Source organism: Diabrotica virgifera, chromosome 2 (genome assembly GCF_917563875.1).
Source record: "Diabrotica virgifera virgifera chromosome 2, PGI_DIABVI_V3a".
NCBI lineage: Eukaryota > Metazoa > Arthropoda > Insecta > Coleoptera > Chrysomelidae > Diabrotica > Diabrotica virgifera.
The window spans coordinates 88,128,063-88,143,520 of NC_065444.1; positions in this window are offsets into that span (position 1 = coordinate 88,128,063).

A 15,458-nucleotide genomic window follows, 5' to 3' on the forward strand; every position below is an offset into this window, starting at 1 on the left:
ACAATTCTTTCAACTTGACAATGTGTGAAGCTGTCTTGCTGTCGGATTTATGTATCCTTAAACCAATAAAGGCCTTTGTCGTTACTGGACTAAATTAAACCTTCTGTTTATTTCTGAACGTAAATTAGACACGCATAGGACATTGATGAATGAGTTCCACTTCTTTTTGGGGACCCAAAGGAAAAAGGAATCCTTATGCCTAAGTCGTTTTTAGTCTCTCGTCTCTCAATCACTTATTCGTCAACTACCGAGCTAATCGGTCGCGTCTCTCGCTCAACTCTGAAAGTATTCACGTCTCGTATTTTCCTATCGCATTACACGGTTTTTCACGCGAATCTTCTCTCACTTGTTACTAATCACATGTGTCACTCTTAAATCGCGGTTCACTTTACTGTCAATTGCACATAGCAAATTTATGTATGTTTTTTTGTTGTAGTAAAAACAATAATAATTATTTTGTACGATACTTGTAAATATTAGTGTTTGTGTTAAATAAACTAATTATCTCACACGTATTTTAATCATTTCAACACCGATTTACACCTTGCTTCGACTCGACAAAGAATATCAGAGTCTAATTATATCAACCACTATAGAAGCTGGTTCCCCTCTTGTGTGAAGGACAGGAGATATTCACCAGGTCCTTTTACCACAGGTGAAGCGTCCTACACATTAACATTATTTAGTTACTAGTTTATTTATACTAATGTTATGATTATGATGTGTAAATATACCTGCCTTAAGTTAATATTACGTTAATTCACTTTGTACAATAAATAATAAGTTATATTCCTTTATTGCCTATATTTTGCCTAAATGTTAATATTCCTGCCTTTTTTAATTAAAAATCTTTGCCTATATAGGCGCCTTTTTCTTCAATTTTTGTTGCCTACAAATCCGAGCTTTATTCATAACGATCCATCTTCCTTTATAAAACCTAGAGGTTTAGTCGATTTTAGTGCTTTATTTCCTAGCCTAATAATACTTGCATACAAAAAGGAAGTTTAGGTTGGAATAAATTCATTTTCTCGAGAATGGGCCATTCTGGAGTTAAATCCCCAATCAGGTCATCCATCTAAGCGTAATGACGTAATCGATGATTTTTGAAATGAGAATAGGAATCAAGTTATAGATCATTTGAAAGGTTATTCATTTCTCTATTCAGTAATAAAAAAATATTACATAATTATTTATACAGGGTGCTCTAAAACATTTTTTAAATTAAATTAATTGAGACTAAAAGAAGAATGCATGTAATTTATTTCACACACGCCGTGCAAGAAAGTGCAACTTTCGAAAACAAAATACGTGCGTAAAAGTGGCTCTTTTAGCACGGCCGTAGAAAATAGTTATTTTCCTAACTAGTGCGAAAAGTGATAATTTCACGCACGAGACTGCCGTTGATAGCGGAGTTCGGGCAAGCAGTCGAGTGCGGGGAAGACACTTTCCGCATGAGTTAGTAACAATATTTTTTCTAAGGCCGTACGTTTGGAAAAAAGCCACAAAAAATAGAGTTATATCAATTTTTATTTAGAAGTGAAATAACACAAATTAATTCTTTCACAAGGTTGTCAAAACCAAATTTTCAATATAATGGGTTACCACGACGTCGATATTGGTTTTCATGACGACGATTCAAAACCATTGTAATTATCTACTGACCTGACTTTTAAATATTATGTAAAAATAATTTTATTTCATCGAATTATCGAAAGTAATTGCACAAGAGCTCTAAAATTCTATATTAATTTTAGAGATCGAGTGCAATTTGTTGCGATTTTTTCATGAATAAAACTGTTCAAAACTAAAATTTTATTGTAATTTATGTACGTACTAATTAGTACAATTAAACACACAGTTGTTATAAATATTTGACGTTTTAAAGTCGTCACTTTTATAAATTTTAAAACACTAATTGTCATTAATGCCACTGGAAGTATTTTTTCGTAGCAACGAAGGGTATCTGACGTAATATACTTGACGATGGGAAATTATCAAAAATTATTAGTTTAATTTAGATTTCTGTAGCTTTCTATTGGTCAGAATCTCCTATGAATCAAATAATCGCGCTAATTTCATTAAAACATGAACACAATAGGATAAATTTGAAGTAAATTAGTAAATAATATCTAAATATTAGTTTATTGCATGTCTCATAATATATTATAATGCCATATTACAAGGTATTTTACTTTCCCGCACGCCGTGCGGGAAAATTTACTTTCACGCACGCAGTGCGGGAAAGAGCAATTTTAGGAAACGAAATGCGTGCGTGAAAGTGGCTCTTTTAGCACGGCCGTAGAAAATACATCTTTTCTGTTTTCTGGGAGCAGTCAAATGTATTTTGCATTAAATAAATTACATACATTTTTCTGCTTGTCTCAATTAATTTAATTAAAAAAAAAAGTTTTTGATCACCGTGTATAAATAGTTATGTTAATATATATATATATATATATATATATATATATATATATATTGATGTGATCTTGATTATTGATATGAGATAATATTCTTATATGTCACTTAATTTAATCAATGTATTAATACTAATCTAATTAATTAACCAGATCACATATCAATATGTTTTCAATCTCAGGGCGAATTATAAATTAATTACTTACTTTCCTGGCTTCTAAATATTTCTTAATGGTTCCTAATCGGGATAGAAAAGAAAAGAGTAAAAAAAATACACATATGGGTTACAATTATAATCAAAATATTTTTTATTTTATTTAAAAGGCAATCAATGCTTAATATTTGCTGTTTCTTATTATTCTTAAACATAACATTTACAAATGGGAATCTTATTTCCTTTTGGTTTTCAATTGAAAGTTTTTATTAACATTTAACTATTAGGAGTTATTAGGAACAACTCTATTTAAGTTTGATGAAGCTTTTCTGATATTATTGATTATGTTATTCAATTTTTTATGTGGAATTTAATACGAAAAACCCATACATTCATGTCCAAACAAATGAGACTGACCTTTTCCTGGTGAACTGAAAATGTCCTCACACAAGACCCGTTTCCTGCTATCCTTGGCTGCGATCAAACCTCGTCCTGGCTTCCAGTAATGTTCTCCTTTGAAAAACTAGCTCGTATAGCTCTCGTTCCTGCGTCTGTCGTGATGCTGTGTTCTACCTTTCTCGAAACTGCTATCAGCTACCGGGACACTCTTGGCTCAAGGAGGTTCTTTTACTCTCGACCTGGCCTACTTCTCGTTCCACGATAGATACTCCACACTCACGGAACTACATCGGCTTTCTCACTCTCCGTACACTACCGTCTACTACTCGACTTCACTTCTCGACAGCTCAAAACATTCTGATCTCACTTTCTCATCCATTCCCCTACTTTCTAAATATCCCTTCCAGATTCACAAATCAATCTTCCACCACCAACTCTCATTCGTAATATTCCTCAAAACCAATTTTTAATCTTTCTAAATATGCTTAATGGATTTCAAAAGAAAATATTTAATTCCCATTCTAAAATACTTTCTAATTATTTACAAATTTTAATGACCTATTCTCTCTTTCAAATGAGTCTTATTTAGCATAGGCTAATGATCGAAACCTTCCGCGAAAAACGATAATGAACTATCATCTATTTCACTGAGTTTTATTTAGCATAGGCTAATGATCGACCTTCCGAGAAGAACGATAATGGTACGCGTCATTCACTTTGTTTATCTAAGCACATTGTTCCGAGTTTCGTACGCTTATTCTAATCACTTCTTAAAATTAAATATAACAATTTGTTGTATACAGGTTGTTCTAAATTTATATGCCCGAGGTTGAGAAAATTAAAAATATTTTATATTAAAGTGAATTTTGTTTATAATTATCAAATTTTAATTTTTATATCAAATAGAAATATAACAAATCCCCGCCTTGTATTCGATAAAATTTATCTGCATTTTTAAATAAATTTTCTCGAGGCAAAACCAACTCCCTGTATATTTCCTTACTTTAATCTACGTCTTATACCCATTCTTCTTGTATTACTCTAATTAGTCCCACCTGTAGAGTAATTGTTTCCTTATTTTCAGTGTCCTCATCCTGTGTTAGAGTGTCGGCTATTATGTTGTCTTTCCCTTTTTCCCATATTAATCTTCTGTCTTTTTCCTCAGATTTTTCACATACTTTTATCGTGTATTCTGCATCCTCGTTTTCATATGCCTCCTCTTCAAATGCCACTGTTTCGATCATATCTTTTTCGCTTTCATTTTTTTGCTTTATTTCTTCTTCTCCTGAGCTCGTCTCTTCTTTTGAGGAATCCCAGGTTTCCTTTGTTTCTGATACTCTCAAATTTTCTTCTTCTGGGCTCAACTCTTCTTTTGAGGAGCCACAGGTTTCATTTTCTTTTGTCTTTTTCTGACTTTTTCTCCCTTTTCTTCTTTGTCCTTGCTTCGTTGCCAAATTCATTTCCACTGTTTGTTCTTTACCTGATTCGTCCGTATTTTGTTTCTCCTGTTCCTTGTCCTGTTCTTCTTCTTTTTCTTCTGTTAGATTCATCGTATTATTTTTAAAATCTATCACTACATGTTTTTCTGCCAATTCGTCAACTCCTACTATCATGTCATGTGACATGTTTGGCATTATTACACATTGTAGTGCATACATCTTCTTACCCAGTCGTACCATTACTCGTATGCCTTCATTTATAGTTGCCAATGTCCGTTTGTTTGCGCCCACTAAATTTACCCTAGGTATTTTGTAAATTAAATTTGTTAAGTTAACTTCTTCTATTAGTTTTCTGTTGACCAATGTTATTTCAGATCCAGTGTCTATCATAATTTTAATTGGTTTCTCGTTGATAAATCCATCCACAAATTTTAAATTAACTCCATTTTTCTTTTCGTTGTTTCTTGCCAATTTAATAAACTCCTTGGGGTTACAAAAGATTCCTGTTTGATTTTTGGTTTTTAGTGAGCGCCGTCGTGAAAAAACGCCGGTTGCTCATCGTTGTTTATATTTTCGTCATAATGTCTCTCTCCGTCATATCCATCTGTCTGGGTATTATTTACTTCTCTTCTATTTTCTCTTGGTCTGTCGGATCTGTTTCGGTTTTCTTGATATCCCTGTTCATTTTGTCTACCATTATTTCTGTTTTCTTGATTTGAGCGTGTGGTGTTTCTATTCTGGTATTCTCGATTTCTGTCCTCATTCCATTGCCTATTTCTTTGTTCATAATTTCCTCTTCCGTTGTCTCTATTTTCGTTTTCCCTTCTGGGATTAAAATCTCGTCTTGTATAGTCCCTCCTATTTTGATTTCTATCTCTGTAATCTTGTGTTTCTCGGGGCCTGTAATCTTCTCGCGACCTTCTTGATTTTCTTTCTCTTATACGTGATTCTCTTATTTGTAGGAATTGGCATAAACTATCTATGTCTTTGTAATTTTGCAATGTGATATGGTCTTCCAGCGTTTCCTCGAAATGTCTTGCAATCAGTTCGACTAATTGTTCCGATGAGTAATTATATTGTAAATGTTTTGCGTTATAGTAAATTTGTAATGCATATGTCCTTTCTGATATACCCTTCCTATCATTGTATTTCCCATTTTGCAATTCCTTGTTAATTTCCAATTGTTGGACTTTTCCCCAGAAATAATTCAAAAATTTTTGTTCAAATTGTTGCCAACTGTCAAATTCTTCTTCTTTGCAATCGAACCATAGGCTTGCTTCATATTTTAGATGGTTTCTGATAGTTTCTTTTGCTGTTTCGAAATTTCCGATGTGCTGTATTTTCTTTTTCAGGCTATTTATGAATGGCACTGGGTGTAATCTTCTTACATCCCCGCCAAACCTTATCTTCACGTCATCTGTGCTATGTATAACCATTTCTCTTCTTTCTCCTACATTTTGTTGAATATTGATCTCCACAATCTTTCTTTCCATTTCTTCTCTGATTGCTTGAATAGCGGTTTCAAACTTGTTTTCCAAATTTTCTATTTCCTTTTTCTGGCCATTCGTTAACTCCTTCATTTTATTTTGAATTTTCATTTCTTGTTCTTTCATGTGGTCCTTCATTCTCATTTCTTGTTTTTGCATGTGATCTTTAATTTTCATTTCATACTTTTCTATGCGTTCCTCTATTTTCTTATTGTTCTCTTCTATCGCTTGTTTTGTTTCCTGTTGATTGTCATCCATTTTTTTCTCCACTTTATCCATTTTCTGTTCCATTTTTTGTTGTGATTCATCCATTTTTTTTTATGTTTCTTCCTGATTTTCTTGCATTTTATCCATTTTTTGTGACTGGAGTTGCATTAGTTGTAATAATTTATCTATTCCTGATAATTCTTGCTGTTCTGATGCCATGATTGTCGTGTCTAAAATATCTTCTTGGTCTGAATGTTCTTTTTGTTTTTTGTTGTCTTTGCTTTGGCTTCTTGTCACAGACATTTGTTTTCAAGAAGTACTGTCCCCGCCAAATATGAAATTTTACTAGTATGTTACCAAGACGACTTTTTCTCACCCAAATATTATAAATTGTCAATAAATATATCAAATGTAAATATCGTAAAATAAAATATTAAATCAGTTATGTAAAATTTGTACCTAAAGAGATCTAAAATTTTATGTTATCAAATGTAAGTATCTCACTTTTTACCACAGGCATATAAATTTTCAAATACCGGCTTTACTCTTTCTATCCTTCAAATTTGCCACTAGAAATACTTTACAATGCTTTCCACGTTGGACGACAGTTGATGTGATCTTGATTATTGATATGAGATAATATTCTTATATGTCACTTAATTTAATCAATGTATTAATACTAATCTAATTAATTAACCAGATCACATATCAATATGTTTTCAATCTCAGGGCGAATTATAAATTAATTACTTACTTTCGTGGCTTCTAAATATTTCTTAATGGTTCCTAATCGGGATAGAAAAGAAAAGAGTAAAAAAAATACACATATGGGTTACAATTATAATCAAAATATTTTTTATTTTATTTAAAAGGCAATCAATGCTTAATATTTGCTATTTCTTATTATTCTTAAACATAACATTTACAAATGGGAATCTTATTTCCTTTTGGTTTTCAATTGAAAGTTTTTATTAACATTTAACTATTAGGAGTTATTAGGAACAACTCTATTTAAGTTTGATGAAGCTTTTCTGATATTATTGATTATGTTATTCAATTTTTTATGTGGAATTTAATACGAAAAACCCATACATTCATGTCCAAACAAATGAGACTGACCTTTTCCTGGTGAACTGAAAATGTCCTCACACAAGACCCGTTTCCTGCTATCCTTGGCTGCGATCAAACCTCGTCCTGGCTTCCAGTAATGTTCTCCTTTGAAAAACTAGCTCGTATAGCTCTCGTTCCTGCGTCTGTCGTGATGCTGTGTTCTACCTTTCTCGAAACTGCTATCAGCTACCGGGACACTCTTGGCTCAAGGAGGTTCTTTTACTCTCGACCTGGCCTACTTCTCGTTCCACGATAGATAATCCACACTCACGGAACTACATCGGCTTTCTCACTCGCCGTACACTACCGTCTACTACTCGACTTCACTTCTCGACAGCTCAAAACATTCTGATCTCACTTTCTCATCCATTCCCCTACTTTCTAAATATCCCTTCCAGATTCACAAATCAATCTTCCACCACCAACTCTCATTCGTAATATTCCTCAAAACCAATTTTTAATCTTTCTAAATATGCTTAATGGATTTCAAAAGAAAATATTTAATTCCCATTCTAAAATACTTTCTAACTATTTACAAATTTTAATGACCTATTCTCTCTTTCAAATGAGTCTTATTTAGCATAGGCTAATGATCGAAACCTTCCGCGAAAAACGATAATGAACTATCATATATTTCACTGAGTTTTATTTAGCATAGGCTAATGATCGACCTTCCGAGAAGAACGATAATGGTACGCGTCATTCACTTTGTTTATCTAAGCACATTGTTCCGAGTTTCGTACGCTTATTCTAATCACTTCTTAAAATTAAATATAACAATTTGTTGTATACAGGTTGTTCTAAATTTATATGCCCGAGGTTGAGAAAATTAAAAATATTTTATATTAAAGTGAATTTTGTTTATAATTATCAAATTTTAATTTTTATATCAAATAGAAATATAACAATATATATATATATATATATATATATATATTTTTTTTTTTTTTTTTTTTTTTTTTTTTTAAGATAACAGCTGACCTGGTAGATAAAAATGGGGTTGAGGTTTATTGGGTATACAGCTGAATAAAACCAAGTGGTACTCTGTTTAACAAATCGTTATATTTCGCTGATTTTCATCAGCATCATCAGACGAAAGCTACAATATTTAAAAAATGGTACAATGTTATAATATGATCTTTTTTTAACAATTTTTATCTTACCTAATTGAGGTTAACGGTATTAAGATATTAAGATGACATCGAGATACTGCAATTTTGATATAAAATGGATGAAATTTTGTTAATAGTGATGTATTAGGATTAATTTAAATTATTTTTATATTGACAAGAAGGAAAATTTTTTTGATTTGAAGTTGATTGAATGTCAATAAGGTGAAGTACTAGATATACTAAATATTGAATGTTATTGAGTGTTTTATGTGAGAAATAAGTTAGGTATAAATCGTTAATGTCACAAAAGCTTATTTGAATAAAATCTATTATATCGGTTTTCTTTTAGTTGGAAAATTTAATATTATTTTTTGTATGTTAATTATTTATTTAAAATATGTATTTATTGATGTTGTTTTTCTAATTGTAATAAATAAGCATAAATTTCACTTAGATGTTCGACGTCTGATTTTTTATTTATTAAGTTATCTGTTTGAATGATAAATGCCATCTCGAGGAATAGTCTCTTGTTAAGATTATTTTCCATTGCAAGGATTTTTGTTTCGTTGTAGTTCATTACATGTTGTTCATCATGTACGTGTTTTGCAAGGGAACATCTATCAGGATATAATCTACTGTCACTCTTGTGTGAATTAATATTAATGAACTAATACATCACTATTAACAAAATTTCATCCATTTTATATCAAAATTGCAGTATCTCGATGTCATCTTAATATCTTAATACCGTTAACCTCAATTAGGTAAGATAAAAATTGTTAAAAAAAGATCATATTATAACATTGTACCATTTTTTAAATATTGTAGCTTTCGTCTGATGATGCTGATGAAAATCAGCGAAATATAACGATTTGTTAAACAGAGTACCACTTGGTTTTATTCAGCTGTATACCCAATAAACCTCAACCCCATTTTTATATATATATATATATATATATATATATATATATATATATATATATATATATATATATATATTTATATATATATACAGGGTGCGCCAAAACTCTGGTCTTCTTTGATTACGGCTAAACTATGAGATATACAAAAACATGTTTATAACAAAACTAATGTGTATCAAAGAGGTCTCTAATTTAAAATTATTTTCAATTATACAGGCTGAGTCAGAACGACGGTATGAACCAAAGTTTTATTTTTTTAAATGGAACACCCTGTATATTAAATCATTTTTGAATATATTATTTAAAAATATGAAAAATTTGTATAAGTTCTTATAGGCCGAAAGTTAATAATTTTCAAAATATTTACATCTTTATTGAGAAAAATGGTAATATTTATAGGTTAATTATTTATATGGGAAATAAGCCACAATTAAAATGAAAAAAATAATTTTATTAAAGTAATATTTTGTATTTTGACAACGGCACCCGATTTGGGCGTCGAAACGTTAATAAAATTATTTTTTTCATTTTAATTGTGGCTTATTTCCCATATAAATAATTAATCATAAAAAATGCCACAAGGAAATAGCTTCAGAACAATATTTATAGGGTTGTGGATTATGTTTCCAAGGAAATAAAAATTTAGGTGATAGGTCAAAGTTTTTAAAATACGGTGTTATTTTTAAATAATTTAATATTTTTTACTTTTAGCCATAAAATATACAGTGTGATCACTATTTGCAACTACAAAATTTTCTCATTTTTTTTAAATGGGACTTATATTATGTATATTAGTTTTGCGTTTGGTAGTAAATATTACAACCTTTCTTTTGGTATAAAGTTGTATGTACCTAGCATGTTTCGTTTTGTAGATATTTTAAAAAAACTATAGATTTTACGTTTTTGCGGATTTTTTATTTAAAAATTTTTTTGCAAAAAAAATAATTATAATCTGGTTTTAGAAACATACACTAAAATATAAAATATGAAAATAAAAACGTAATTAAAGATTAAAATAAATCGTATGCTAGTACAATTCAATTGAATTTAATAACTTTAAATTATTTTACAAAAAATATTTTACCTTATTAATGAATACATAAATTAGTTACTAAATAAATAAACAACCAAATTTTAAATCAATCGTAGTAATCCTTCTACCGCAGCAACTTTCCTGTACCAAATTAATTGTTAGTTATATTGTATTTACGAGTAAGATCAGTTAATAACTTTTTAATTTACCTACATCTTGAGAACGTATAAAGTATGCTTTGAAACAAATGAACGTTATGGAAGTATATTAAGAAGTAAATAGTATCTATGTACCTACTCGTGTCACAAAAGCTGGTAATAATTTCTAATGGTTTCGCCCAAAACAAAGGTCATATCCAAAAATTTTTCGGTTAAAAAATTAAAATTTAAAATATAAAAAATTGTTACAAAAATTTCAACTACAAAATATTACCAGTTTTTGTGATACCAGTAAATACTATTTATATTAATAAATAATTTGGATGATACATTTAACATTCATTTGTTTCAAAGCACACTTTATAATAATTTTTATATTCTCAAGATGTATGTCAGTAAATTTAAAAGGTAAATTAAAAGTTTAACTAAATACAATTTAACTAACAATTAATTTGGTACAGGAAAGTTGCTGTAGTAGAAAAATTACTACGGTTGATTTAAAATTTGGTTGTTTATTTAATTTAGTAACTAATTTATGCATTCATTAATATGGTAAAATATTTTTTGTAAAATAATTTAAAGTTATTAAATTCAATTGAGTTGTACTAGCATACGATTTATTTTAATCTTTAATTACGTTTTGTATGTCTCTAAAACCAGATTATAATTATTTTTTTTGTAAAAAAAATTTAAATAAAAAATCCGCAAACACGTAAAATCTATAGTTTTTTTAAAATATCTACAAAACGAAACATGCTAGGTACATACAACCTTATACCAAAAGAAAGGTTGTAATATTTACTACAAAACGCAAAACTAATATACAGGGTGTCCCATTTAAAAAAAATGAGAAAATTTTGTATTTGCAAATAGTGATCACACTGTATATTTTATGGCTAAAAGTAAAAAATATTAAATTATTTAAAAATAACACTATATTATAAAGACTTTGACCTATCACGTAAATTTTTATTTCCTTGGAAACATAATCCACAACCCTATAAATATTACCATTTTTATTGAGAAAATAGATTCAGAGAAAATATTTCGAAAATTATTAACTTTAGGCCTATAAGACCTTATACAAATTTTTCATATTTTTAAATAATATATTCAAAAATGATTTAATATACAGGGTGTTCCATTTAAAAAAATAAAACTTTGGTTCATACCGTCGTTCTGACTCACCCTGTATAATTGAAAATAATTTTAAATTATAGATCTCTTTGATACACATTAGTTTTGTTATAAACATTTTTTTGTATATCTCATAGTTTAGCCGTAATCAAAGAAGACCTGAGGTTTGGCGCTCCCTGTATATACTACTGAATACGGATCACATAATAATGATCACGAAATTAAGAGAAACTATTCCAAAGGTCAGAGAAGAGAGAATAACAAATAAAAAATGTGACGTTTCCAAACTAAAAAAACAAAGAAACCGCTGAAAATTTCCAGGCAGAGGTAACAGCAAAACTACTTCAAAGCGAAAAACAAGGTGACATTAAAATGGAGTGGGGAATTACAGAAAAAGCTATGAAGGAAGCAGCTCAAAAGCGGTTAGGTCCAGTTAAGAAGGAAAGAGACAAAGAATGGATGGATAAACCAAGTGACGAAAACAGTAATGAATATGAAGCGATGATGAGAAAGGCTAAAAAATATGTAGGAGGAAGAAAAGGGAGCACATGGATAAAAAGCTTTAAGAGATTGAACAGCATTATATTAATAAAAATGTAAGGAACTTCTACCAGGAGGTGAAAAGGAGCAGTGACCAATCTGCAAGAAAACAGAATAACTACACGAGTAAGGAAGGGCACCTAATAGGAGATAAGCAGGGGAAGCTAGATATATGGCAGTGGCATTTAAGACAGCTGCTTAATTCAGAACCTGTTGAAAGTGAGGAGAGGCAAGAGGAAATGATAGAGGTAGTTAATGACCCGGCGGAAACAATGGAGACTCCAACCGGGGAAGAAATAAGAGAAATCATACATAGCATAAAAAACAATAAAAGTGCAGGCAGCAATGGTAATAGTACAGAATTAATAAAGCATAGGGGAGAAGCACTTATAACAAAAATATGTACCCTGCTGACGAAAATCTGGGAGCTAGAGGAAATTCCAGAAGTATCGATAGAGGACATAGGATGACCCATTCATAAGAAAGGAGACAGGGCAGTTTGCGAAAACTACAGAGGTGTCACTCTCCTGGACGTAACATATAAGGTACTCGCCAGAGTAATAAAAAGTAGACTGGAAAGGCACTTAAACGACCAGGTTGGTGAAAACCAGGGAGGATTCAAAAAGGGAAGATCCACCATAGATCAAATATTCGTGTTGAAAATTATTTAGAGCAGTACATATGAGCAACAGATAAAGCTAAACCTCCTCTTTATAGATTTTAAACAAGCTTACGATTCTGTGATTAGAAGACGTCTGTACCAGGATCTAAGAGTAATTGTCATTCCGGAAAAAAATGATCAGGCTAGTAGAAATTATCTTAATGAAGACCGATAATAGGGTCAGGATAGAAGGAAGCCTAACAGGAAAATTTGGAGTCTGCAGTACTCTTCAATCACTTGTTGGACGCAATATTAAGGAGAGTAGAATACGAAAGAAAGGTATGATCTATTACAACAAAATTCAGGTTCTGGCCTTTGCATAGGATGTAGTGCTAATGGCAAGAACTGAAATGAAACTGCTGAAGACTTTCAAACTCTTTGGAGTAAAGACTAAGCAGTATAGACTGAGGATTAACGACCAAAAGACAAAGTACTTTATGGAAATGTGACAGACCGCATATAAAGAAATACCACTGAAGATTATCACAGACAACGAGAGAAAAGAGTATGGCTTCAAAAAGGTGACAGAGCTTGAGTATCTAGGAGTAACTCTAACAAGTAAAGGGGAAGAAATCCAAACTACTAAGAGCAAAAAATATTTCCAGAGAGGCAAAATTAAGATTATACCGAACAGTTATTCAGCCCACAGTCCTTTACGAAAGCGGAACAAAATTAATAAACAAAAATCATGAGGGGATGCTGAATATCTGGGAGCGGAGTGTCCTAAGAAAAATATTCGAGGGAGTAAAAGACGATGAAAATGTTTAGAGGAGACGAATAAATGAAATAATCAGAGAATATAACTGTACAGGAATCCAGACATAAGCTAGATCGTCAGAACAAAGAGACTTAGTTGATTAGGTCATTTTGCGAGAATGGCAGATGTAAGGTGGGCAAAGGACTCGCTGATGGGAGGGGAAGGAAAGAAGAGAAGAGGACAACCGAGAAAAAAGTGGCTAGAAGCGTGTGAGGAAGACCTGGAAAGAGTCGGGATAAGAAATTGGAGAACTGCGGCCATGGACAGGAGAAAATGGAGGAAAACCGTGGATAAATTCCAAGCTATGGGCCTTTGAACTACAAATATATACATACTACTGAATAGAGTATTGAATATCCTCTCAAATGAGCTATATCCTCTCAAAATTGACCTGTTTCATGGTTTGTCTCCAGAATCGCCACTTCTGGAGAAAATGAAATTTTTCCAATCTAAACGTCCTCACTGTATAGGATAAATGTTAAATTTTTATGGGATTAAGCATTAAGCCGATTAAGTTTAAGTTTAATTTATTTTAATGAACATTATATTTTTGAATAAATAAAGTTGGGCGTATCGGAATTCCACTCCGGAAGTCGTTTTTGAAACGCGTATATCACCGCCAAATATGAAAATATTTCTTCTAAAAAATTTAAAATTTTATTGACCGCGGTGTCACAGGCAATAGCCGTGTTTCGGGTGTAAAAATGTGAGGGTGGAATTTTTGCCCTAAGGAAAAATGCCCGTCTTTTTGTGCCCTGTCGTCACAATTTAGAGTATTTTACAATAATTTTTGGATAAGTTAATTCTGCCTAATTATTTTTTGTTATAAATACTGTTATTATTCACCAGAAATTAAATAAATACATCAATTAAGTATTTCATGCAAGTATGTAATAATTTTGATATATTGATTAGAATCCTTTGCATTCCTAGTGGATTCTACTTAATTCCTGTATCCACTTGATATCGTAGATACTTAGGTATGTAGGCCAAAGCACTTCAGCTGAGTAGATATAAGTAATGCACAGAATGCAAGCTGCATTTATATTAAGATCGTTAGAGATATATTCTGAGATAATCATCATCATAGTACTTAACGGTTTTTGCGAAGTGAATATAGAGAGGGTTTTTTAATTAAAATGGAGCAGAATATTTTCTGATTAAGTTTTAAGTAACATTTATTTAAGCCGGATAAAAAATGGTATATTTGACATTTAAATTAAATTAATGATGATGATAATGTAATAAGATTAGCGGACATGGCAACATTAACATAACCTTCTTGAAAAATAAATAATGTTCAGTTATTTCACCTCTTCTTTTCAATATACAGAGTCGGTATTTTCTTATCGATGGTATGGGCTTTTAATAAGAGCAACAAAGAGACATGCATTTATTATACATTTAAAACGGGTTAGAAGATATTGGGCGGCCGAAGTAGGAAGAGCCACCAAAAAATTTCGCGTTGTAGGTATGGCTTTGTCAGACAGCGTTGCCGAATTTGGAAATTATCAAAAGAAAATATTAAAGTAGAAAAAATAATATAGTTAACTTTTTGTAAACAGATATAATAAACAAATTATTTAAAAATAACAAAATATTGTTTTCACCCATTTTAAAAAAAAATGTGAAAACGTTGAATTATAATTCAACGTTTATTTTTTTACTTATATTTTTCTTTTAAATAATTTGTTTAGTAGATGTACTTATTTGTTCACAAAAAATAATATAGGTACAGTAATGAGTGCGCTATTAAGAACCGGCAAAATAACGCAAAAGATGGAAAGCCTAATACGTTGTGAAATAAAAAGAGATGAAACTAATAGAGATGTAAAATTATCGATAGGAACCTATAAATTTACATAACATTACATAGTTTCGCACCTTTAGACATATCTGAGGAGTATAACAAATCTAACCGTG